The sequence below is a fragment of the Colossoma macropomum genome, unplaced genomic scaffold (genome assembly GCF_904425465.1).
Source record: "Colossoma macropomum unplaced genomic scaffold, Colossoma_macropomum, whole genome shotgun sequence".
Classification (NCBI taxonomy): domain Eukaryota; kingdom Metazoa; phylum Chordata; class Actinopteri; order Characiformes; family Serrasalmidae; genus Colossoma; species Colossoma macropomum.
Window position 1 is genome coordinate 42851816 of NW_023494784.1, and position 27627 is coordinate 42879442.

The 27627-nt window shown below is 39.4% G+C and overlaps 1 pseudogene; it reads right to left on the bottom strand.

Moving 5' to 3' along the window:
* Nucleotides 1–828: 828 nt before the first annotated feature.
* LOC118809051 lies at nt 829–27502 on the bottom strand (annotated as a pseudogene).
* Between the last annotated feature and the right edge of the window lie 125 nt (nt 27503–27627).

Here is a 27627-nt window from a genome sequence, read left to right on the forward strand (position 1 = left end):
TACGTTGTCAGTCCACCTTGTAGATGTAAAGTCAGAGACGATAGCTCATCTGCTGCTGCACAGTTTGTGTTGGTCATCCTCTAGTCCTTCATCAGTGGTCACAGGACACTGTTGGCTGGATATTTTTGGTTGGTGGACTATTCTCAGTCCAGCAGTGACACTGAGGTGTTTAAAAACTCTCTGAAGCTGAACTGAAGGCATTACATGGTTGATTAATTATCAAAGTAATTGAAAAAAGTGTACCAACCAATCATGTTTTCATGTGCAATGGGACCAATTTCATGAGAAAATAACATCACTCTAGGCCTTCTGGAAGTTCTCGATATGTCAGTGTCTGCTAATATGACTGGTAGCTAACCAGTGTGTTCCTGTTAGTTGTTAGGAATGGAAAACAGTGGCAGCAGCTTGATGCCAGGACTCTTTACTGAAATCCATTTTGCTTCAAATAAAACCTGAATTACGTTTTACAAGCCTCAAATGTCTGCATTTAATCTAGAAAGGCCAAAAAATGTTCACGGGATTCACTGGTAGCTTAGCGCTAACATACTATTACCATGCTGCAACAACTATTATGGGGTGCTAGCAGAAACTAGCATTATCGTAGAAGTGTTTTTCTGGAGTTTTTGACCAAGTTTTGACACTTATGGCCCGAGCTGAAGGCCTAGCTCTAACAGTTAATCACTGCAGTGATTACCTTCCAAATATAATTTTTGATGTGCTTTTATGGTTTTTCACCGATAAATCTCAAAGAATGCTGTATTATTAGTACCAGGATAATCGCCTCGGTAGTGCCGCCCCTACTTTACATCACAAGTGAAGACACTGCTGTGAAATGCAACTCAATCTTGCTTTTATTCCGCATTTGAGGAACAATGAGGAGCCACAATAAAAAGCAGAGACTTGCAGTAACCACTGAAAAATTTTAGAACAAAAAAAAAAAACATTTAATATGAATTACGTCGCTGCAAGGAACAATCTTGCAATGAATAATAGCTTGCATCACTTTCTGACACAAGACTGACAAAATATCTTTCATATGAATCAGTCTAATAACACTACACAAAGACACAGACACAACTGCATGAAAAATGCTTCTGTCTGCCATAATATGTGTATAAATGAGTGTCTGTGGAGCCTGCAAACCATATCTGTACGCTCAAAATATATATTCCTCATACAAAAAGAACAAAAAAGGTCCTGAAATGAAATAATAATAAGTTAATGATGGAAAATTTGTAAGGACGTTTTCTTTCCCCATAAAAAGTGAGGAAAATGTCCTCTGGAAACAAAAATACATTCCTTTTCCTCATTTTAGCAGGACTTGATATTATAAAAAAAATATAGTGAATTCCTGATTTTTCTTGATTAGTCCACCATCCCAGGTGTGGTTCTGTGTCTAACTCTGAAACATAATAGTTCTGTTTACAAAATGTTATACTTTTCTTTTTATACATAAAATCAATCATTTTATGATGCCTTTGTCAAATAATAATAATAAAAAAAAGTAAAAAGATCAGTCCATCCAAAAATTGTTTGCAGCAGAGCTCAGAAAGACCAATCATCTGCGTGTGTACATGAATAATCACGTGAAAAAGAAAAAAGGCTGATGCTCCATAACGTGGACATTGAGCTGAAGGACTGGGTTGCCAGGTTTGCACACTTCTGAAATCCCCCATTACATGTGTGGGCTTTAAAACGTGAAGTCATCGGTCTGCAGGTCTCCTGAAGAACTGAAGTTGAAGGTTCCTCCCTGCGTCGCCTCAGGAACCAGACTGGAGTCCTCGTCAATCTGACACAAAAGTGCAGGAGGACAAGTTACGTTATTAATTTTGCTAATATGGCGCTGTGCAAAAGTCAGAGACCCCTTCATCTATTTAATTTCCACTGGCAATTAAGTACATTTCTCATTCATTTCTCAGCACCAGGAAAAAAAAAGAAAACATCACAAAATTACACATTGTTATTATTACACTCAATATAACAATTTTTCAGTATTTAGTGCGTCCACTCTTTGCCTCATTCGCCTTTCACTCTTCTCAGGAGACTCACTTTCAGTTTCTCAAAGAATCTGCAGACACACCTCCAAAGTTCAGTCTTAGAAGCTGGTTGATCATTTTATGAAGTAATCAAACACATTCAGTGGTGTTGAGGGTCTGGAGTCTGGGGTGGTCAGTCCATTGTTCAGCTTCTTTGTTTGATGTGTCCGTCTCCTTTTCTCAGTGAGGTTCTTCTTGACAGCTACACATCCTTTCAGACCCACGGCGCTGAGTCGTCTTCTCACAGTGGAAGGATGGACAGAAACACCTGTGGATGTTTTCAGATCTGAAGCAGCTTGATTTTCTCCTCTCTCTCAGAGATGAAAGCTTTAAGTGCTGTTTATCTGATGGGGGCAGTTTTGGTCTCTACCAGGTCTTCCAGGTGGCTGTTAGGAGTCCCACTTTCTTTGGAGCTTCTAACCATTTTGAGAACTCCAGATTTCCTTTGACTTTCTCCTTCCTTGTGCAAGTGGATTATCTTATATCTAATCGCCTTAGAAACATCTAGTGAAAAACTGTGAAAAACTTGTACTTAATGACCATTTGAGTTGAAATTAAATAAATGAAGGGTGGTCTCTGACTTTTGTACAGTGCTGTATGTATATACAATAATATTTTGGGGATTTTAAGTTATTACATCCTATAAATTCCTTACTGTAATTATGTATTTACAGTAGTTTTGGTCAAAAGAGATCTGCCTTATGATTGGATCACAATTTGATCAACAAAGTATGAGGCAATTTGGTTGTTATATTTATTAGAACTTGATGTTCTACTGCTTTGTCAGATTTTAAGATTAAGATTTTAAAATCTTCAACAGCTCTGTTCATCATTCTAGATCATCAAACATTTCTTTATATTTATAGCTTCCCACTGATTATTTAAAAATACTGACTTGCTAAAACAGTCAAAATACTACCGTTACAGATATTGCAAGGGGCTGTTTTCATTTTCTTCTGTAAAATAGACACAGTTCACATTTAAACTGCTTTTAAGAAGTGTAATGATATGCTAATTTCACGATACGATGCATGCTGTTATTTTTTGCATCACAATATGATCCATTTTCAATACAGGATTAAAAAAGGATGCTAACATAACTTAAGCACTTTATTTGTTTATTTTATAAAACTTATTTTTATTTATTTATTGCTCATTCTTATTTTTTTGTAATTTCCACTATTGTCTCTAAAGGACAACAGTGCTTGTTGAAGTCATAACTGGCAGAAAACTCACACATCACCTGACTTTATCTGAAAGCCATTTGGTTTAACACTGTTGAAAAGATTTATTCCAAACTTTTCCAGCATCTTTACTCACGTCATCTCCTGAGAAGTACAAGTCTATGATCTCGAAGGCCAGTTTGTAGATGTACTCGTTTTCATGCTGCTGCAGGTTCTCAATCTTCTCCAAACCTGGACACACAATAGAACACGTCAACTCAAAGACTAAACCACCTGACAGTCACTACTAATAATGCACGGTAGGTTTACTGACATCCTACTGTACGTTAAACTTAGTCAGCTTCCCCCTTTATGTATTTACATGGATTCTGTGATTAAAAAACATGTCAAAAGAGTCAGAGACAGCTGTAAACAATGCACTCGGGGTGTAAATCTGTGCTCACAACGACTTTCTTGCATTATGATTTTTCAGGAATTTCATGTATTATAATCTTAAGTATCATCACTATTCAATTATATATATAGTAGAGTATTTTGGTACAAATCAGACGTGTTTTTACACTGAATATGACAAAGTGAGTATTTAGTAAAGCTGGGTGATATGGAAAAAAAAATTTTGCAATACTTCAAGAAATTTTCACAATACACGATATGTATTTATTTCTTCAGACATCTGATCAGTTGGAACAGAGAAAAAGGAATCAGTAGTGCTACATTTTAAAAATTACTATCAAAAATTGTGAATACAATGATTTTTATTTAATATTTGGCATTATGTGTTGCACGTGGTCAGTGTTCTACAAGTACCGACGATATACAGGATATGTTCAGAAATGCATACTGTATTGTATCATTGTATAATTTAAGACGATAACAATATATTTTGTCATATTGCCCAGCCCTATTATTTACAGTGTAGTGAGGTACAGACAAAAAAATGATACAAGATTTCTCCCTGATTCCTTTCAAGATTTCTTTTGCCCAAAAATGGGCTACAATGTACAGAATATTACTGAATAACTGATACAGATCGATACTGGCATGTGTACTCTCTCATTTTGCCCGACTCACCTCCGCACTCCTCGATGATGACGGTCACGGTGCTGGCCTGCTCTCCGGACATCAGCAGGATGTTCTTCAGGCCGTCCAGCACCACCTGCACCACCTGCGTGTCCCGCACCTCCAGCAGACCGCACAAAGGAGCCACCACACCCTGCTGAACCAGGTACTCCACCTGCACACGTGAACACATGAGTACGCTGCACGTAAAACAACAGTAGTAAGCAAAAGTTTGCGCTCCCCTGCCCCCCTGCCACATTACATAGTATTTGATTTCCTAAATGACAATATGTTAACACATCCTCTACAGAGACATTCTGCACATTTTAATGCACAATTACTATTTATTTGCTGAATTTAACATATTGGGAAAAAAACACAATGAAATACGGCCTGTGCAAAAGTTATGGCACGTTCTGCACTTTGTTTATTTTTTTCCCAACATGTTCAAATAAACAGAAATTGTTCACTAAAATTTGTAGCAAAATGTCCTGCTTAAGCTTGTTCCCTATAGAGGCTGTGTTAACATGTTTTCCATGGTGTTCAAACTTTTGCATATGACTGTACCAAAAAAATGATTTTCAGTTGTTCACACTTTCGTGTAATTTTCAGTTTTTTTATTTTTACATGTTTTTCTGATGTTGAAAAATGAGTAACTGATGAATGAATAAAGGGGGCAGTCGTGGGCTGGAGGTTAGGGAACCAGCCTTGTGACCACAAGGTCGCTGGTTTGATCCCCTGAGTTGACAGTACGTGACTGAGGTGCCCTTGAGAAAAGCACCTAACCCCCAGCTGCTCCCTGGGTGCCGTGGATAGGGCTGCCCACCGCTCTGGGCAAGTGTGCTCACTGCCCCCTGGTGTCTGTGTGTGCTCACTAGTGTGTATGTGGTGTTTCACTGCATGGATGGGTTAGATTGCAGAAGTGAAATTTCCCCGTTGTAGGATTAATAAGGTTCACTTATACTTTATGGCCATTTAGACTATAAATGAATGAATAAAGGGATGTTTTTATGTCATTACATTTTTACTATTAATTAAAATACAGAAATGGCATAAAAACTGTAATTTCTACTCATTTAAATAGTCTAGCATACCTGCAAGGGAATAACTGATATGAATTGAAGCTTCCATCCTTTTACAATACACACACAGACAGCTTTAAGGGCCCATTTCCTGCATGTTTTTTTCCCCCTAAGGTCCACTTATATGTTTGCAGTTGTTCATGTACTAAAAACAGTCATAATGCATTCGCCTATAACCATTTTCCAACCTCTTTTCCATGATACAGGGCCTTTAAAGTGACTGTAATGACTGCAACAAATACTGTGGTGGTTTACAAAACTAAACATACAGTAGAAGAGAGGGAACTCTGACCTGTTCTTTCTTGCCACTAATGGTGAGGTTGCTGATAGCCCACGCCGCTTCTTTCTGAGTCCCAAAATCTCCCTGAGAGAGAGAGAGAGAGAGAGAGAGAGAGAGAGAGAGAGGGAGGGAGAGAGAGAGAGAGAGAGAGGACATTTACACTCTAATACATAATAAAAAGAACTACTATTTTACTTTCTAACCATTCAAAATTCTCAAGTGAAAAATTGCAGAATAGTATATTCTTCTTGTGGCACACTGGCCGCATCAAGCGACAGAAAACAGGCCCGAAGCGTATGTGCAGAGAGTATTTTAACAAATACCGGCTTGCTAAAACAGTCAAAACACTACCATTACAGATACTGCAAGTGGCTGCTGGGCTGTTTTCATTGTCGCCTGTAAAAAAAGATACACACTGTGTATTAAGGCTGCCTTTTAATGGTGTAACGATACATAAATTTTACAATACGATACGCACTGTCATTTTTTTCATCACGATACAGTATTTTTTTTTTTGTAATTTCCACTGCAGCCTCTAAAAACAACAGGGCTTTTTAGAGGGATAACTGGCACAAGTCATTTTCTCAGAAGACACAAAATAATTAAAAAAGAATAAACAAAATAAACAGAGTAATAAGAATAAAAAAGTGCAATTTCTAAATAAAAGTAAAGAAAAACTGTGACTTATAAGGCTACATCTTAATATTAAATGAGCTGAGTATTACAAGTTTATTTAGAATCTGATCTTGTCTTTACCGAATAGAGGACCACTTTACGAACGAATAGAGGTGCTCCCTACAACTGAGTAGAGGTGCACCCTACAACCGAATAGAGGTGCACTCTACAACCGAATAGAGGACCACTTTACAAACGAATACAGGTGCCCCCTACAACTGAATAGAGGTGCTTCCTACAACCGAATAGAGGTGCACTCTACAACCGAATAGAGATGCACTCTACAACCAAATAGAGGTGCACCCTACAACCGAATAAAGGACCACTTTACGAACGAATAGAGGTGCACTCTACAACCGCATAGAGGACCACCAGGCGTATCGTGACACTCCTACTGCTTTTTAATCCTCTGAAAATACGACCCACAACCACTGTGCTGTGTTTAATGTAGTCCATAATCAATCCTTTAAAACATATATGTATTGGCTCCAATATTGATCCTCTGAATGGGATTGGGACATCCACTACAACATCCCTGGGAAAAGGTACCCTCATCACTTCAGTACATGCTTGACAGAGAGTTTGTGTACCTTTGCTAAGTGGTGTATGATCATAGGGATGAGTCCAGCATCAATCACAGCCTGGACCTGCTGCTGGTTTCCCGCTGTGATGTTGGACAGGAACCACACGGCCTCCTAGACAACCAATCAATCACAACAAAAGACAAAAACAAGAAACATATGCATTAAAGGTCCCATATCCTACATTCTTCTTGTACTTTACTTTTCTATGAGGTCAGCTTATGACCAAAATTTATTGACCATAATTTATTTTTATATGACCATTTTCCAACCTCTCTTTATCCTTTACAATTAAACAGGCTTGTTTTATTACTGTGCCTTTAAGACATATGCAAACAGCCTCTGCTCTGATTGGCCACATTGTTTTATCAGCCAAAACAAAAACTCTGGGCTGAAATATAGAGAGCAAATGGCTGAGTTGAGTGGTTGAGGATTCCCTTTAGATTCTTTAGAAGGCTGTAAAGATGCATCTCATTTCTTTTGGAACAAAATCTCCAAAAAGGCAACTTTCAGTGAATTTCTGACACAATGTAAATAACAACTGACGATGTCAACTATTCAAAAAATTTAAACATGGAGATACAAGATTTTGTCCTGACAGTGACGATTTGCTTCCCGACAGCCATGAACAGTACAACGTTTAACTGTTTTCCCACAACTTCCACTCCAACAACTCTGCTATATACTGTCTGCAGGAGCGACACTCATCTGCATCACTTCAACAGGAATGGACAGGGCCTGGGCTAATTGGGCAGTCATATATAAAAGTGTTCATGGTTGTGACATCACAACTAGAGCTTAGTTTCCCTATATGAACTGTATGGACTGGGGAGTGGAAGGTATGTTTTGAAATTTGAACAATGTTTACTTAGAACATGAAACTATGGCAAAACAGCCAGGACAATTCAGTTTTCCATGGACTGGATATACTCGTTCTCGCACAAAGACCACACTCACCTTGTTGATCTTGTCCTTAGGGTGTGCGAGGAGCGTGGGGAAGTGTGAGAGAACATCACAGTTGAGCACAGCTTGCGTCTGTTCGTCCGTTCCTGTGACGATGTTCCCCACCGCCCTCAGAGCCGCTGTCTACGGAAAAAAAACAGTGTGGTATTAGCTACTGATGGTGGGACCCAACAGAAGTCCCACAAAACGATCACAATACTTGAGCCAAGATACAATGCGATTTATCAGTTTTGATGGCAAATTATACCTCTAAAAGAGAAATTTCTGTATTTTATCTAATAAAATTTACTCTTTGTTTATCTCAAGAAGATCTTCAATCTTTTCTTCTTATCCAAAACAGTACTGTGAAGTTAAGTGACCCTTATCAGTCCCACATTGGGGAAATTTCACCTCCACATTTGACCCATCCATGCAGTGAAACACCACATTCACACTAGTGATTGCACAGTAGTAGTAAGCACACTTGCCCGGAGTGGTGGGCAGCCCTATCCACAGCACCTGGGGAGCAGTTGGGGGTTAGGTGTCTTGCTCAAGGACACTTCAGTCATGTGAGCCGGGGACCTTCCGGTCTCAAGGCTGGTTCCCTAACCTCCAGCCCACGACTGTCCAAGTAGTAGTATAATTTAACAATTACATATTTAGCAGAACCTCTAATTCAATGGATTTAGGCACTGCTGGTTTACCAGTGGGCTTTCTACAAATTAATAGCATCACCTTTTTTATTAAATATCAGTACTTGGGCATCTGTGCATCAGTGCTACTTACTGAACACAAAGTATTGTGAAACAATGTTGTGTCAATTGTTTCTCCCATCACATTTTCTACAAACGCACAGCAGTGCTGTTGTCACAGATGGTGAAGTGATATTTTTGTTATCAGCCACTAGGGGGCAGTCAACTTTTGCTATTTTTTTTAGATTCTACTTCTTGATTCTAAATCAAAAGTGTTATTCGAGCAACTAACAGAAAAAACAAAAAAAACCCAGCTAATTAGTTTCCATCAGTTCTGTACAAGAGAATAAAACCCACCACACATTTGTAAAAATGAGAAATATGGAGTGATTTTACAGAGAGATATTTTTAAATATAGAGAAAATTCTCATTGTGATTTTGTTAAAATAAATCAAGGAGGACTTTTTCTATGGGCTGTTTCTCAGGAGCTGATGTGATTAAAATGTATAACCAGTTAATGAAAATATGGTAGAATTTCTGTTAACATGGAAAATATACCGATAGTCTACGTGATAACCAATAACCTACATACGAAAAGAATTAAGAATTTCAGATTGTCTAAAGGTTTTAATGAGAATGGCATAATGCCAAGCAAATGACTCGTCTCACTGGCCGAAACACCAAGGTTGTCTGAATTAGTGTGGAATCACTGCATAATTCGTTCATCAGTTCTTCACAAATCAAAATCATAACATACACAAAAGCAGCTTTTTAAATTTAGCTTGTTTCTGCTAACAGCACTGCACCTGCTAGTTAATACATATAAATTCAGTGTAGAAGAGTTTTAAAACTGAACTCTGTAAATCATCTACCTGAACTTTAACCTCCTGATGGCTGAGCAGAGGGACTAGAAAAGGCACGACACCGGACTCGATCACCATCTGGATCTGCTCGTTACCTCCGTCAGTCAGATACGACACTGCCCACACCGTGTCCACCAGAATCTACATGAGAAAGAGGGGGTGGCAGACAGGCAGACAATCTTGATCATTTAACAAAAATAAATGCAAATAAATAAATAAATAAATAAATATATAAATAAATAAAAGCTCTTCAAAAGAAATCAAGTAATACTCACATTAATATCAGTGTGGTATATAAGGACACACAGCGCTGGAAGAATCTGAGAATAGTGACACAGAGAAATCAGACATAACCATTTTATCAGAATTCCACTCTGAATATGAATTTTATTATAACTTCATTACGGCTGTTAAATTTATTAGAATTTCCTTCTGGAAGTTTAGAAGCAAACTTTTTAGTATCATTCTGTAATCGTCAAACATTTCGTTTTAGCCCAGGACTCACATATTAGATCTTATGCATGTATCTGTAACCAAACTGGTTTAATATTACTGAAAACAGTGATCCCAAACTTTTGAGTGGTAATAGTAATAATAATAATAATAATAATTAATTTTTATATAGCACACTTTTTTTTCCGTCAACTCAAGGTACTTTACAGAAAAATAAAACACATCTAAAAAGCAGAGTCTTATGATTCCCCTTAAAATTTCCTAAAACAAAGCAAAATCCATAAAACATCTAAAAGGAAAAAATCTTAAGATTCATCTTAAAAGCTTTTCAGAGTTTCTAAAAAACAAAGCAAAATTAATTCATAAAAACATGTCTAAAAAAGAAAAGTCTTTAAAGAGATACAGATCCAGAATTTCTTAGAGACTTTGGAGGTATTAGTGTTATAACACAGTTATAACACATGGAAATGTGGCTGTCTAACAGAACGTCTACCTCCTGCACGGTCTCCATGGGCGGCGGAGGGTCTTTGTTGCGGCAGAGGTTGACGATGACCCAGGTGACATTGCGGAGGAAGGAGAGCGGGACGGTGGGGCAGATGAAGGACAGCAGTGGCTTCACTGCACCCAGAGAGATGACATAATCCCTGCACTGAGGCCCGTCTCCTACAGTCACAACCGCACAGGTAAAGCTGTTACTCACCAGTCACGCTGCTATCAGACTAGCACTATAGAAACATTCAGCATAATTTTCTAGCTAATTTTTGGTATAAAGCCATCCTACATTAGTCTAATCCACTGATATGACATGGGGGGTTGGTACCCAAACATTGCTATGTTGAAAACTGAGCCAAAATGAAATTTTTAGGCAAAAAAAACGGGTCAGCTTTCATGCTTTCTTGTGATAAACAGGTGGGCCTTGAGGTGGAAAAGGCTGAGAACCACTGTATGGATGCAAAAATACCACTTTTTCCATCTGATATCACTAAAGAGCTCAACATTTTTAGTAATATTGGGCCTCATTCACCAATATCTTTGTTTTTTCTTGAATTAGTTCTTGAGGTCCTGAGAAAAAGTCTACGTCACATTAACGCAGAACTGTTCTCACTTGAGTGTGTGTAGATTCTATTCTTACCTAAGAACAAATCTCAATTAAGAAAACACTTGTGAATGTCAGAGTCTTCGTGAAAACTGTGTAAGTGGGTTTTATGAAGAAATTTACTCTTAAGAAGGGTTGGTGAATGAGGCCTGTTCTTCTAAAAGGTTTATACAATTGCACTGCTATGATTTTTGCTGTAATGATGCTTTGGCAATACTGTACTTGCCAATAAAGCCATTCTGAATTTGACAGAAGCTGTTGCTCTTTAATAATGCTGGCCATCAGTCTGCACAACAAACAGAGTAGCAGAAGCTGTTGCTCACCGATGATGTTGCCCAGCGCCCACACGGCCTGTTCGCAGACATTCTGGTGTGGAGAGTGGAGCAGTTTCAGAAACAGCGGCACCGCATCTGTGAACAAAGCAGCGATTAGACCCAGCAGGAAAACACACAACAGAACAGCTTCATCAGGGGCCTCATCTGAGCGGCACAACTGGCTGAGAATGTTGAGTTCTATTGGCTGGAACAGGGTTCCCATCCTGATGATGTCAAAGCCATCAACAGCTGGGGGCCCAACTGGTCCTGAATAGAAAACGTGGCTTCCTGACCTGTCCATGCAACATAGACGCTCTTTCATAGCAACTGTTGCTAGCAGCAGCGTAGCCATGGGGTAGCCAGTGCAGTGCCTCCCTAGAATGAGGCATGGCCATTCTTCTGGCCACCCCAGTTATGGAAAGTGAGACAGTGAGATATCATTAATAAAGCATCAATTACGCTTTATAGTGAAAATCTGCCATCAGTAGTTACTAATCAGTTATGACTGTATGATGACACTGCATTTAATCTTGCTGTAATAAGCTACCTGCTGACCAAACTGGTGGGTGAATGTGCGCCGGGTCACTTCAGCAGTGCTGCTCTGTGAATTATATTATGAAGTAGGTCATGTGACGGTAAAAGGAGTAAACTATCAAAAATTAGTCAGCTATTATCGTTTATCATGTAAACTAATTTATTTTCACAGTTGAATACAGGCCTGCGATGGACTGGCGACCTGTCCAGGCTGTATCCTGCCTTCCGCCCAATGACAGCTGGGATAGGCTCCAGCTCCCCACCGCAACCCAGAAGGATAAGCGGTTTAGAGGGGGTGTGTGTGTCTCTGTGAGTTGAATACAGGCATGTAATTTTTGTACAGTGCTGTCTGGCTCACTTTTTCATCATTAGGCTCATGTATAACCTGTTTTTTTCCCCTCAAAGTTCACATTGTGCACTGAAAAAAGTGATGCATTTCATGTATTCGATTCAAACTCAGATTCGATTCATTTCCTCATGAGTGACTAAAATACAAGGTGACTCAAAAAGACTCATCCGATTTCAAAGCGCCACATTTTTACAACCATGAGGTGCCTAGGAACCAATTACATACCAAATGAAAGAGGGGGTCAGAGTTTCTGACTGTCAGTGGAAGATGGCTCCCTTCAGTCTGCGAGGAGCTGAGACCCCTGAGCAGAAAGCGTTCTGCGTTCTCCACCTCAATAAGAGTGAATCCGTCATAACTGTGCAGCGTGATTTTCGTTGGCAGTGAACCTCCAACAGCTCAGTGTTCGTCGTTGGTTCCACAACACTGGATGATCTCCGAAATCACACTGAAAGAGCCGTGAGTGCAGCGACACCCGACATGCTCCCGACACCCGACAATCGAGTATGGGATGAATTTGACTATGGCGTTGATGTTGTCTGTACAGCTGGAGGAGGTTCATATTGAGCACTTGTACAATTACATAACAAACTTTATGCTCATTTAAACCATTTACAGTTTACTGCATTGTTCTGTAATGATTTAGAAATAAATAAATCATTTTGAAATCGGATGAATCTTTTTGAATCACCCTGTATTTTATGTCAACATAGTTTTTCTTTCAGTTTACTTTCAGCAATAGCTGTATTAATGTGATATATTATTAATGTGGAAACGATGGACAGATTTAGTTAAGGAAAAAAAAATAATGTTATTTTAATGTAGTAATGCTGTTTTATTTAGGTTTTTTCTTAGCTGTGTGCCACCCCAATAAAATCTCTGGGTGTTACCTGGCCACCCCATTCTAAAGGTTCTAGCTACACTGGTAGCACAAGATTTACAGAAGTCCCAATCAAAACAGGCTGCACATGTGGTGTTACAGACTATCCCAGTTTCCATGACTCACTAAAAACATTGTGCAGTGTTTATTTGAGGGCGTCTTAAAGAAGACAAGGTTCTTATTCAGTTTCCAGTAAATGCTGGCATGGCCGGCTAAATGAACGAACGAACAGATGGACAGACAGATGACAGTCGAGCAAGCTTGCTAGCTCAGTTGTGCTTGCTTGGTTAGCTTTTGCTTGGTTGTTAGCTTTCTCTAGTCCTGAATACTCTAGCCATAGGGGTCCCATAACCCTGTATTTCATACCTTGCACAGGGGGAACACAGTTTTGTTTAGATAACAACCCATTGTGACCCATATATTGTTGTATAAATGTAGAGTCGTGTTCTAGAGTTTGTCATTAGGTTGAATGAACAACCGACTCTAAATGTAGGTATTGTGATATAAACCGAGTCTGTTCTACAGTTTCTCATTAGGTTGAATGAACAACCGACTCTAAATGTAGGTATTGTGATATAAACTGAGTCTGTTCTACAGTTTCTCATTAGGCTGAATGAATAACCGACTCTAAATGTAGGTATTGTAATATAAACTGAGTCTGTTCTACAGTTTCTCATTAGGCTGAAAGGGATTTTGCCCAGTTAAGCATGGCCAAAAAATTATATGAATATAGGAGACAAAGAAATGAATAAATAAACAAAGATATCTCTTTTACTCTTTTACATACATACTCTGGACTTACTAGACTGGACTACCGCCTGTGTCTGAGCTGACGTTCCAGAGGCGATATTCGTAAGAGCCCAGGCCGCCTCAAACTGGAGAGAAGGACTGATAAAGACAAAGAAAGAAAGAATGAATTAGCGTTTATAGCCTTATATTTACAAAGGAACAGACATCTGAGGATGTGTCATCATTTTACAGTTCACCGCTATCATCCAGACATGCCCAGGGTCAATTCTTTTCTATGGGAAAAATGAATGGTATTTTCGAACATCGCCTTCATCACCGTCTGTGGTTAACCAACAAATTCCAAAGCCAATATGTTTTGTCCTGTGAACATTTTCCCGCAAATATCACTACATCATATTAATTACAATGTCGTTAAGTCATCTTAAAGGAAATACTGCTAAGTGCAAGCCAACATTCCTCATCATACTTTACCAGGAAAAATCAGCAAGCTTCACCAAGTGTGGTATTTAAGTTGCATTAACAGTAGCAGTTCAAGTAGCTGGTGTTTGGTATATAATAGTGTTAAAAAAGTTAGCAGATCTACTTTAATGTGACATCAATTCTATTCAGTTAGCTTGCATGTAGCCCAGGATGTGGGAAGGTGTTTTTAGTTGGGGCTGCTGAGACCCTAAATGTGGCGCACTGTGAAGCTTCTCGTCTGCTTAGCTGGCTGCAGTAGTCTTTCCAGAGCCGGTTTATGAGGACCCTGGCCTCTTCCTATTTCCCCCATTATATCAAAAACAGGACTGCACAACACCAGAAGGCGCCCGTGAGCGAGTCCTCAATAAATGGGAGCAAAAGGAGCTAAACAGCTAAAAACTAAAAGTTAAAATAGTTTCTAATCAATTGCAAAGAACTTTCCTCAAATTTAAGAAAGTGTAAGGCAAACAGTAGACTTTTCTTGCTTAAAACGAAAACTGATCAAAGATTTTCACCAATCTGATTGAATACATTCCGATTGTAGATTATGACTGAGGTGTTTATGCTCACTCTACTCAACAATCTGATGGAAAATCTCTGTTTACATGCTCACTACAAGTAATCCGATCCAAAATTATGTGCATGAGAACCACTTAGTGTAGACGTTACCAAGACAACGAGCATCACGTGAGTCCAGTCAGAGTGAGACGAGCAGCAGTGAGCAGCGCTTGTGTTTTAATTGCTTTAAAATGATGTCAGACTCAGGAAAACGTCCTTCACATGTCCTTATTAAAGAAGGCCGAGAGGAAGACGTCGTGTTCTGAGACACATAAGCTGGACGTCCGTCCCACCGCCGACTTTTAAAGATCAGAGAACTTCGTCTCCTCTGCAGACCAGTTTCTGCTCCGCCATGTTGAACGGTATAAACTTTCACTATGACGCGACGAACATGATCAGAACGGACTTAAACTTTCTGATAGGGAATGTAATCAGATACAGGTGTTTACACGGATATTATTCTTCTATTTAACGGATTATTTACAGGATTACCCACCTCATTCAATCGGATAGAAACTGTATTCCAAATGGCCTCAATCAGACTAGACTATTCCAACTGAGGAGTTCACATGGACGTATTCTATCCAATTGAGCTATTAGTCAGATCATTAGTAATTTATCAGGCTGCATGTAAACGTCCTAATTAAACAGATAGCAGAGTTTCAGAGGACTACAGCTATACAGGTCCAGTGTTCGCACAAACACGCAACGAGACTCACTGATCATCTCTGTCCAGGCATTTGACCAGAACTGGAAGGATTCCTGATCGAACCAGATCATCTATGGGAGGGTTTCTGTCACTGGACAGCAACTTCCTGAGAGAGACAACACAGTTTACATGCTTCCATTACACATTTACCTCTTCAGTTCAGAGTTTACTGAAGAGATTATTCTGCCAAAGTAGAGCACAATGTAAGTACAGGCAGTCAGACTGATAATCAGGGTGGACAGACAGTTTTAGCTCAGCTGACTGTGTTTAATGAGTACCTGGCTGCTTGCACTGCACTCAGCTGTACCACATTGTTGTTACTGGAAGCGTTCTGCAAAAAACATGAATGATAAATACAAATAAGTATCCAAAAAACATAACAAAATCCAACAATACTCCATTACAAGCACTCTGCAAAGATTACACAATTAATGTGGTTTTGTGGATTATGCATGGCTTGGGTTAACAACTGGCTAGCAAAGCACAAAGCTAACAGACTACTCCAACAACATTCTAAGTTAGGCTTTATGTTAAACTATTTACTGTAGAATTTACTGTAAAACCACAACAAGTATAAAAATGTTACATGTCCGTCACAAGCTTCAAATGTAATGTGCACCACCATTAGCTTGGCACTATCTCGGCTTGGGCTGTATAACAGGCATGCTGCGTTTTTTAACAATGATGGTATTTCGAATTATGATGTGCCAAATTTCTACTCAATGTCCAAACAGCCAAATAAACACATTCCTGATTTATACTTTAGAGGGGGCTCACTGATTGGTGCTGTGGGAGATCACTAATATGTGGCACTGATGGAAAGAAGGAAAAAAAATCAGAGCCAGGAAAAACTTTAGAAAAACAAAGCATGATAGCAGCTCAGCCATGATAATACAACACAGAAGAGCTCTGCGCATACAGATTTCATGACACGGTCTATTCACAAATACATTATCCTCAGCTGAAATAACACAGCACTCATGATCATCAGGCTCACTGTGAGTAACTTCACCAAACGGCATTTATTCCCAGTGAACACAAAGCAGTAATTAAACCACAGTGCGGTTATTTTTGGTGTTTTGCAGGCCAGCTGTGGCCGTCAGACTAAAGGCTCCGCCTTCTCTGTAAACTATGAGAATCTGTGTGTTGTTTACGTGACCTGTTGCTTAGCAGCTCTTTAGAATGACTTCATTCATTTTAGCAGTTTTACTGTTACCTTTTTATATTGTTTATATATGATCTAGTGATCCTTCTACTTCATTTAGGCTACTCATTAATTAGCGGGATTTCTCTTCATTCCTGCTCCCACCTGCAGTGCGCTGGTTTCCCACCCGCTTCCACGCAACACAGAACTTATCTGACTTTGGCTTTCACTCTAACACCAGTCACTTGACTGGTATTCGTTGTTCACCCGCTCAGCTTTGAATCATTATTATCTAAGCCTGTGTCGGTGCTTTAGTTTGCCAGAATGGAACACGTTCTGAACACGCTAGCTAAGCTAATGCTAACCAGCTCCTCTCTCCTAGTTTGCAGCACTATCAACATTTATCAATTGTAAAATAGATGGTTTGACATTTATTGGACGAGGGGTGGAAATTTGTGTATTGTGTTCACTTCCTCAGTGACCATGTAAGCAATTTATGAAAATAAGCAAAATCAGTTTGATTTTGTTTGATTTTGAAATAACGCAGGATGAAACAGCCAAAAAAAAAGTCATAAACGCTTTCACGTCAAAAAAAAAATGTAGATCACTTAACTAGCATTATAAACGATTATAGTGACATCCGAAGTCTGCAGACCTGCATTAGAGACAGAGTAAAAGCAAAAGGAATATGCATCTCACCTGTAAGATGGTTTCCAGAGTTACATTTTGCTAAAAATGAAAAGCAGAGAGAAAAAGAAAGAAATAAAATTCAAGAACAGATTGTTTTGTTTTCTCAGTGGACAAAACTGTGTCCTAAACAAGGCACATCAGTAGTTAAAAAGTGCTGCCATTTACACTTTAAAATTTATTACACCTTCCCAGGTCCTACAGTACAGCAGCAAATTCCAGACTTTCTTCAAATTAAATTAATATTAACTAAGTAATAATATTAATTACTAATTAAATGGTGTATTTACAGCTGCATTTCCCCAAGTGAAGGTGCATTATTTAAGACATAATTCACACGCAATAAGTGTGTTTGCTTTTGCATCTCTGTGTACCATGGCTAGAAAATTTAGTACGGAAAAACAAAGTGCTTAATGGTCTTAATGGAGCGACTGATATATAAAAAAAGCACAGAATGAGAAATAAACAATGGCACATTTACAGCTGCATTTCCTCATCGTTGTGCTGCAAGTATTTGAGTGCTTTTTCACTGTCAATGAGGCGCTCCTGTCAATCAAAAGCTGTGGGTGGGACGTCGGGGGAAACTTTTTTTGTGTGTTTTATGAGGAAGAGACGAAAAAAAGTCTAACCTTCGGCGGTTCTGGCACATAGCTAGACCTTTCTTTAGAATATGGCAGGAGCATGAGCAACCACTGCTAGTGAAAAATTAGCACTCACCAACAAGGCAGAGCATAAATCTGTCAAACGTGACTTACTGTTGTTTTGTGTGGAAATGATTAGTCACCAACTATGAGAGCTTGTGGCTGCACAAGAACCAATTAAGCACTTTTACAAGGTAGTAGATCAGGATCGAGTCATGTTCGAGCTGTGCATGTGGGTGTTCTTTACATTAGATGTTTAGCCAAGTGGTTAAGTCACTGATTCTCCATGTAGGAGAACAGGGTTCAAACCCAGTGTAGGTAGTCTTCTAATGCTGTTTTGTGTGTGTGCTGTACAGACAAACTGATCTGTTCTGTCATCGCAGCCCTTAACGATGCATGTGTTTATCAAGATAATGATAAAAACGCGATTTATCGTACGGCCCTCCACTGTACACACACTCCCTCACCCCTTTAAGGTCATTGTCTACATCCGAGTCATCCAGACTCTCGCTCTGTGGAACGTTTCTTTTCTTCAGCAGATGCTCGTCTCTCTTGTTCTAACAAACATACAAACAAACAAACACACAAACAAAAAGCATATTACACCACCTGAAAATCACACTCTACGCTCATATTGTGTACAGTGCGTGTTTCCTCTGGTCCCTCAGCAGGTTTGTGTGTATAAGAGTTCAGAAAGTATAATAATATAATTTATCATTATTATTAGTGTTAGTATTAGTAACTAGGGCTGCAACAACCATTTGATAAATTCAATAACTAAAATATGGAAAAGCCTTTTGGATAACCCTCTGCTTACCACTGCTCCCTCATATATGAACAAAGCCTGCAATCTGTTTGGGTTTGCCAGACATGACAGGATCCCCAGATTAGCATTTTAATGCAACTTACTATGTAAATATTTATTTATTAAATGATGTTTTTTCCATTATCTGGTTTGTATTTCAATTAAGCTTTAATAAAACACTAAACAATTAACAACAACACCAACGACAATAACAATGCCATGTGTATAATAATTAATAATAATTTGTAACCATTATAAAACAAGCAACAATAACCAATGATAATAATCAAAAAAGCCCCCCCTTCATTTTTTCCACTTTTGTATTTTTTTATTTATTTACATTCAAGATATATTATTTGATAGTATATTATAAAATGGAAATATCTGACAGCCCTAATCTTAGCTTTCTTTGGTTTACCCTTCCTTCCTCTCAGCAAAAACTGACAGTGAAGTTGAGAACGCACCTTTCTCAGCTCTACAGACACTTCATTACGATGTCTTCTCATTGCCTGAGAGAGAGAGAGAGAGAGAGAGAGAGAGAGAGAGAGAGAACATTGAAGCGAGGGATTAAAACAGTACAGGCTGTTTTTGAGTCTATAAACAGTGAAGAAGATGGCAAAACTATGATGGTTTACATTGGTGGTAACATTAAAATACAGGAACTTGTAGTAGACCTTGAAATATGACATGAATTCTTAAAATATTCAAAATTTAAATGTCCCCAGGTGCTCTGTCCTGACCTATCTTCTTGAACTGAACACCTGGCATCCTTTCTTTGCTGCAAGTTCATTAAGATTTGGGCCCAACCCCATTTCTTCTTTTTACCCCTACCCCTTATTTTCGAGTGTCACCCTAACCCTTTGGAACTAGAAGGGGTAGTGGTTGAAATCTCCCCTCTGAAATGGGCCCCCTTAAATAAAAAGAGCATTACTTCATTAACAGCTACTGGCGCTGCTCTGTAGGCGACCCTGCCAGTCTGCAGTGACAGCAGAGGAGGGTAAAGTTCAGCTCCTCACTGCTGGGCTTTAGTTACATTTAGGACATCATATGATCTTCAAAGAGGGGGGCAATTATGTATTATCACCCACCCCTAATTCTTCAGTGATTTGAAGTTGAAGTCAGATATTCACCAGATTCTTATTCGAATTTTCCGTTCCACCTTAAATGGTGCAGCAGTTACATTCTGGTGCTTCAGGCGTCAGAACTGCTGGACTATTTAAGGTGGAACGGGAAAGTTAGCTAGCTAGCTACTGAGACATTAGCATGCTATTAGCGATTTTTCATGCTTGTTATGAAGAAAACGACCATAATACACTGAAACGACATTAAACTAAGATAAAACAGTGGTTATCGTGATTTTATAACAGGGAAAATTCTCACATTTGTGTGTTTCTTTGGTCTCTTGTTCAGCGTCTTGCCTGTTTTTCTTTTTTTCTCATATCACTCTGTTTGGAGTCTCTGAAAAACCTCCGTTTGGAGGGTCATGTAGCCCTAACACTTCACCCTCCCCCTCTATCTCAACTAAAATTGGGACACCTTACCTCTAAACGTGAACACGCAAAACAGAGGGCTAAGGGCTCAGTGGTAGGGGCGAAGGGTGAAATGGGCCTGCAGCTGAAGGAAACTGCAGCTGAAATGCAGTTAGTGTGTTTGGTGATAGGACTGGTGTGGAACTGTGTAGAATTGTGTAGAACTGATGTGTAACCGCTGTCTCATAGACTGTTGTTGGGGTAGGAGAGTCGGAGTGCGCATAACACTGCGGTGCATGCTGGGGATTGTAGTGCAGCACATTGTAAAACAGGCTAACATTAACAGAAAATTAAAATACTTTTGCTGATCTGGCCAGCAGGCCTTGTGTTTGACCCAGGGACTCTACAGAGAACAAATCTCTGATGCACAATTACTGCTGAATTTAACATACTGAGAAAACAATAACACAATGTGGGCTGTGCAAAAGTTATGGCACATATTATATTTTATGAATTATTATTTTAGAACATGTTAAACATCAGCAAATGAATAAGTTGCGCACCAATATTTGCAGGAAAACGTCATATATAAATTTGTTCCCTGACGTGTTCACTTATTTTCACTTACACTAGACAAGTGATTTATAATCTCTGTTCATGTCAGGCTTATTAAAGTTAAACTAGCAGTGAAAAAGGTGCTTATTAACTGTAATAAAAATTTAAAAACATGAAAAATAATGTTTGCAGCAACAGTAACTAAAACAAAATGGAATTACTGAGAAAAAACTTTGTTTTTTGTTTTTTCGGTGCATGAATGAGAGTTTAGAAGTCAATCCCTTTTGTGGGGTACTGGGGCACTACCTTCCAGGGTACATCTCAGTAGCTTCAGTCAGGGAACATAACTGTACCATAAGCTGTACTGACTCCACACACCCCGTCTCGTCTCCAGGCTTTTATTTTATTGCTCTATTTTAAAACATTCGGTTATAAAAAGGTACAAATACAAACTTTTCGAATGGGAAAAACTTATTTAAGGTTCACAATCAGACCTTAAAACCACTGTTGTACCTTTGAGGGAACATTTATACATTGTTTGTACCTTGATGAACGAAAAATGTACCTGAACAGAACCTTTATTTCTAACAGTGTAAGGAGTCGGACTCAGTCTTCTACTGTTTTAATTTCATTCTACCCTGTCGAAAATCTACTCTCACAGGGCATCAACATAATAAACACTAAAACTAAAGCTAAATAAGAATTAAACAGAAACTATTACTTTTCAGCAAATAAACTATATAAATAAAATTAGTGAAAATTATAAACCACAATAACTCTGATTCATCTCAACTATCAAGAGGAGCTACAACAACACAGCTTGGACAAAACTTGAAAACATGAAATCCACTCGATACTCAGAACATGCAACAATAAGGCACGGAATCCAACATCCACTCAATCCACTCAGACCAGCGCAACACACACTAACAAGCCTCCACCACGTCAGTGTCACTGCAGTGCTGAGAATGACCCACCACCCAAATAATACCTGCTCTGTGGGGGTCCTGACCACTGAAGAACAGGGGGACAAAGTATGCAGGCAAGGAGGTGGACTACAGTCTGTAACTGTAGAACTACAAAGTGCTCCCATATGGTCAGTGGAGCTGATAAAATGGACAATGGGTGTAGAGACAAGGAGGTGGACTTAATGAAGTGGCCGGTTGGTGCACACAGCCGCACATGAGCGCGGGCTAGAGGGGTATAAAGCCCCCCAGCATTGGGCTGTGGAGCAGTGGAACTGTGTTCTTTGGAGTGATGGAGCTCTAATACCATTGGGATGAGTTGGAGTGACCCAGGATCCAATATCAGTACCTGACCTCACTAATGCTCTTGTGGCTGCCATCAAATCCTCACAGCAATGTTCCAAAGCCTTCCCAGAAGGGTAGAGGTGGTAGAATTTATCTGAAGTATGATGCAGGACTTTGCTGTTGTTGTTCGTGCAGCATCTCTTTAATTCTAAGAGGAACGGACCTCTGGGCTGGTCTTCCAGCTAACTTACCCCGATCTGCGGTCAGGAAAGCAACAGAGCGTGAATATAATAACTGATTATACAAGAGCGGTTCACAGAGTGCATTTGTACTGTATTCACAGGACGGACAGAGAGACGTCTGTCAACAACTTTGCATGTGAGTGAAACCATAGTTTAATCTCATAGTTTAATCTTACAGCGAGGCTTGATGTCACAAGCTGTGCTGGCACTGAACCCAGCTCCTCACAGCTGGAGGGGCTGCTGCTGCTTAAGCCTTGGGTTCACTACAAGAGTTAAAACAGGTCATAAACAGACTGGGCATCTCACACTATCTGACTGGTTTCTGCAGATTTTATTAGGTGACTAAAATATCGGGGATCACACACTAAACGATTAGGGATCACACACTATGGAAGGCAAATCCGGCCAAAAAAGAGATTAAAATTAAAACAATAAAATGGAAATGCAGACCCCTTTTGTTTCCCAAACATCTGTGCAAACATCCATTTGAATATCCATTGAAAATGAAATGAAATACCTAGATTTGCTATTTGTCATCTCATTTTAGTCATTATTCTGGTATTTTATGGCCAAATCTAAAATGAAAAAGCTAATAGAGAAAAGAAAATCCAAGCTTTACTTCGGCTTTTCTTCATGAAATGCAGAATACGTGTCAAAACTAAAATCAAATGCAATGTTTATGTTCTTATTTCTTTTTCATAGCAATCGGCCGCATATCTGACAAAATGAAAATGTAAAATGGATAAATCGACAGCAAAGTGACAGTTTGTGATTCGGTTTTCAACACGGACGTGCTTTAAGTGTCAGAATGAAAAGGTAAATGCAAACGAACATCGGCGCCACCTGCTGGAGATTTACTTTTCATTTCCCACTTGGCTTTTTCATTTTCAAGTTGACCAACATGCAAATATATGTTAATCAGCACTAGGCGGGGCTATGGGGTACATTTTGGGACATCCTCAGACTTCAGAGTCAGAAGTCATCATTCCTCAAGCTAAACGACTTCGAGTCTCGAGAAAAACCACCGCCATGTCTCAGATCTGGTGAAACTGAATATCAGACCAAACGGCCTCAGAAAAAACCTGTGAAAATGTTATACTGGCATTTATATCGAGATACACAGTAAGTTATACGAACCAGTATTTGCTCGACCAGGCCTGCGTTGGGTCTGATACCTTTTATCTGAGGCCGTTTGGTCTGACGGCGTTTGGTCTGATGTTCAGTTCAGATCTGAGATATGATGATGTTATGTGAAAAATGAAATTGCAAATGTAGGTATTTTATTTCAGGATATTTGCGCGAATGTTTGGAAAAAGAAAAGGCAAAAAGAGGTTTTCATTTACATTTTATTGTTTTAATTTGAATTTCTTTTTTGGCCAGATTTGCCTCACAAACACAAACACTACTCAACTTTTAAGCTGTTGCTGAACCGAATGGAGCTCACTGAACTCACGCGATCTCTCACGAACTCTCGGACTCTCTCATTACTAGGAGTCGCAAATAAACATGGAGCTGCTGCTTTTCTCTGCCGTTTGCGCTGAAACGGTAAAGAAGCAGCAGGTAAACATGTTTAACTGAGGATCGTGGATTTAAAAAACATGATCAGTTTGGTATTTTTTAGAGGTTTAAATGTACATGAACTTGATTGTGCCTTAAACTGAGCTCAGTAAAAAGCTTCGACTTTTCACCATTTTTCTTTGTTTACTTGCTGTATTTTCTTTCTTCGTGCTCTCAGTTTTCATTGGCTGTTGCATGAATCCGTTCAGGCTGAGTCGTTGATCAGTTTACACTAGATTTTGCTCACAGTTGGGTCGAAAAAAATCAAACGTTTGATAAACTCCGACTGATCTGAAACGCGATCGGGAGGCCAAAAATCTGAGGAGCCCCTCACGACTCGACTCTGACTGACCCAAAAACCTGCAGACTGGAGCCGACCAGCACAGACTCGGCCAGAACTGAGAATCAGGGCTAAAATCGGGGTAAAAGTCGTGCAGTGTAACCTTGGCATTAAGGTTTAATTAATAACAAAACCAGACCCCTTAGTCGAGCCCCTTGCGCCTTGTTAACATTATTAGAACCGAAACCAAGAGCACGTCCCCCAAGCAGCAGAGGAAGAAGTACACAAATCTTCATTTGAGTAAGAGGAGAAGTACTGGGACATAAAAAGTGGAAGTGAATGTGAAACGTGGAAGTGCAGCGTTGAAAAACAACACAAGTTATGAAGTATCTGAGCTATAATGAATATGAAAAATGAAAGTAAGTAATATGTGTAGAGCTATATGAACTGCACACACTGCAATGTCAAAAGTCAAAGATTAAACCACCTCCTTGTTTCTACACTCATTGTCCATTTTATCAGCTCCACTTACTATATAGGTGCACTTTGTAGTTCTACAGTTACAGACTGTAGTCCATCTGTTTCTCTGCATACTTTGTTAGCCCCCTTTTACCCTGTTCTTCGGTGGTCAGGACCCCCATGGACCCTCACAGAGCAGGTACTATTTGGGTGGTGGATCATTCTCAGCACTGCAGTAACACTGACGTGGTGTGTTAGTGTGTGGTGTGCAGGTACGAGTGGATCAGACACAGCAGTGCTGCTGGAGTTTTTGAACACTGTGTCCACTCACTGTCCACTCTATTAGACACTCCTACCTTGTCAGTCCACCTTGTAGATGTAAAGTCAGAGATGACAGCTCATCTGCTGCTGCACAGTTTGTGTTGGTCATCCTCTAGTCCTTCATCAGTGGTCACAGGACGCTGCCCACAGGACGCTGTTGGCTGGATATTTTTGGTTGGTGGACTATTCTCAGTCCAGCAGTGACACTGAGGTGTTTAAAAACTCCAGCAGCACTGCTGTGTCTGATCCACTCAGACCAGCGCAACACACACCACACACCACCACCACGTCAGTGTTACTGCAGTGCTGAGAATGATCCACCACCCAAATAGTACCTGCTCTGTGGTGGTCCTGTGGGGGTCCTGACCTGCCACGCTCTTTGTGATGTCAGTTTTCAACAGTAAATTACATTCATTTTCAATGAATACTGCACACAATTCCATAAACAAATGTTTTCTCTATTTTGTGTGACAGGGTGGAACCAGACGTCCACCTCTAAAAGCTCCCCCACAGAAATTTATTACATGAAATGGTGAGATAAGCACCGCCTGATGTCTGAGACATTTTATGATAGTTTTGTGATAAAGTTTTGACTTAAAATGTTTTTTAATCCATTTATTTTAATTTATTCATGGCGGAGGGATACATGCAGGGCTATTGTGAGGCAAAACAGTCCCCAAAGAAACTTTTATTTCAGATTTATGCAGTGGTGGACAGGTAAACGTAATTCGTTACTGTACTTAAGTAGTTTTTTGTGTATCTGTACTTTACTGAAGTATTTACATTTTTGGTGACTTTTTACTTTCACTCCACTACATTTCAAAGTCTAATATCTCACTTTTTACTCCACTACGTTATGAGAAATCTGTCGTTCCTTTTGGCTTATGTGTGTATAAAAACGTCACATGTCAAAACAAAAGAAGCGCGAAGCAGAAACACCAATCAGGGCACAGCGCACTTTGTTCTGAGCTTGTTTTGACCTGTTGGACATACCGACCCAGTGCAGCACACGGTTCAACATTAGCAGTGTAAAATTTGCAGCAGTGTAAAATTTTGGGAGAGTCTATTCAACATAAATGATGGAAGAAACTCCTGACTCTAACCAACCTTTGTGTAAATAGACCACAATATAGAAATATGTACACATATGCAGTTGTGACTGACTTTTTTCTGAATTTATACAAACAATATTTCATTTTATAGTAAATGTGTTTTGTCTAGTTTATGTTTATGAACAGAGACCTACAGATGCAGTTTAGTAAAGGAAACTCATTTGTGAATCTGAGTTTAAAGTTTTTATTAATCTTGTAACTAAGTTGCAAATAAATCTTAAACTGAAACTTTGCTTGTTTGTAAGAAGTTCTTTCAGAGCCACTCAGTTCTACCTGATGTAAACTGTTTGCCTTCAGTGTTTTGTGTTTATGATAATTTTAATAGACATCAGCGTCACTAATTAATGACTCTATTAAAAGACTGGTTTACCAAGAGAGACACTGGAGTATTTTCACCTAAAATGAGTTGATAAAGCAGAGTCTTGTTACAAAAATGATAATAGGACATTAGAGCCATAATTAATCTCAAGTGGAGGTCTAAAGGGAGGAACTTCTACTTTTACTGGAGTAATATTTAATCTTGGGTATCTCTACTTTAACTCAAGTACATGGTTTGTGTACTTCGTCCACCACTGGATTTATGACTGTTTTACCATCATAAACTTTACATATATAAACTCAGAAGACAAATGTGGGTTCACTGGAGGTTCTGGATAGTAAATAAAACGTCTATATTTGTGTTGTGGACACCGTTACCTCTGGTTCCTATCACCACCACTGTAAAGACATCTTTAAGTTTCTCTAACTATGAACCACTTCACGTCACACCTCTGAATTATTCAGACAGTTATTCAGAACGGATAATTTCACTCCAAACTGCTCTGAATTACTGTTTACATCTCATATAATTATGTCGAATTTTCAAATAATGTGGGGTGCCCTTTAAGGTTGCGTTTACAGTGCAGGGCTAGGTCTGCCAGGCTGTTGTGGTGACTTGTTTACGTTTAGCATAGCTTAGCCAGCTAGCTAGCTAGCTAGCTAGGCTCTGTCTGCTGCAAGTGAATAGCTGAGGGTGCATTTCGCTAAACAAACTCACCAAAATGCCTGTTTTTTTTATCGCTACGTCGATAAAAAACCACCTCTAACTTCCAGCGCTTGCTTATCGAGTCGCCCACCATAAAAGTTGCGCCACTTCTGGCTGTCGTGTCATTCGAATTTTCCGTTCCACCTTAAATGGTGCAGCAGTCACATTATGGCGCCTCAAGCGCCAGAACGTAACTGCTGCACCATTTAAGGTGGAACGGAAAATTCCAACGAGAAGTCAACTTGCACAGCTAGAAACTACCTTACGCTGCGACACACCGGAGCTGCTTAAAAGCTACTTAACGTTATTATAAAATCAGACTGTGCCTAATCTCTCACCTCAGCATCGCGTCCTTTGTTTTTAAAGCTCCGGATGCGATGATTTTCTAACGCTCCGTTTTCAGCCATGGCTGCAGCAGCACACAGCTCAGCTGCTGCGTGTTCCTCAAAACGAGAAGGTCCATCTAACGAGGACGAGCTGCACTGCAGGCGTGAAATGTTGGGTTTAACACTTCATCACTGTGTGGAATAAATGTTAGAACCTCTTTCTGTCGTCCATAGCACTGAACAGATCTGGTATTTTAAAAAC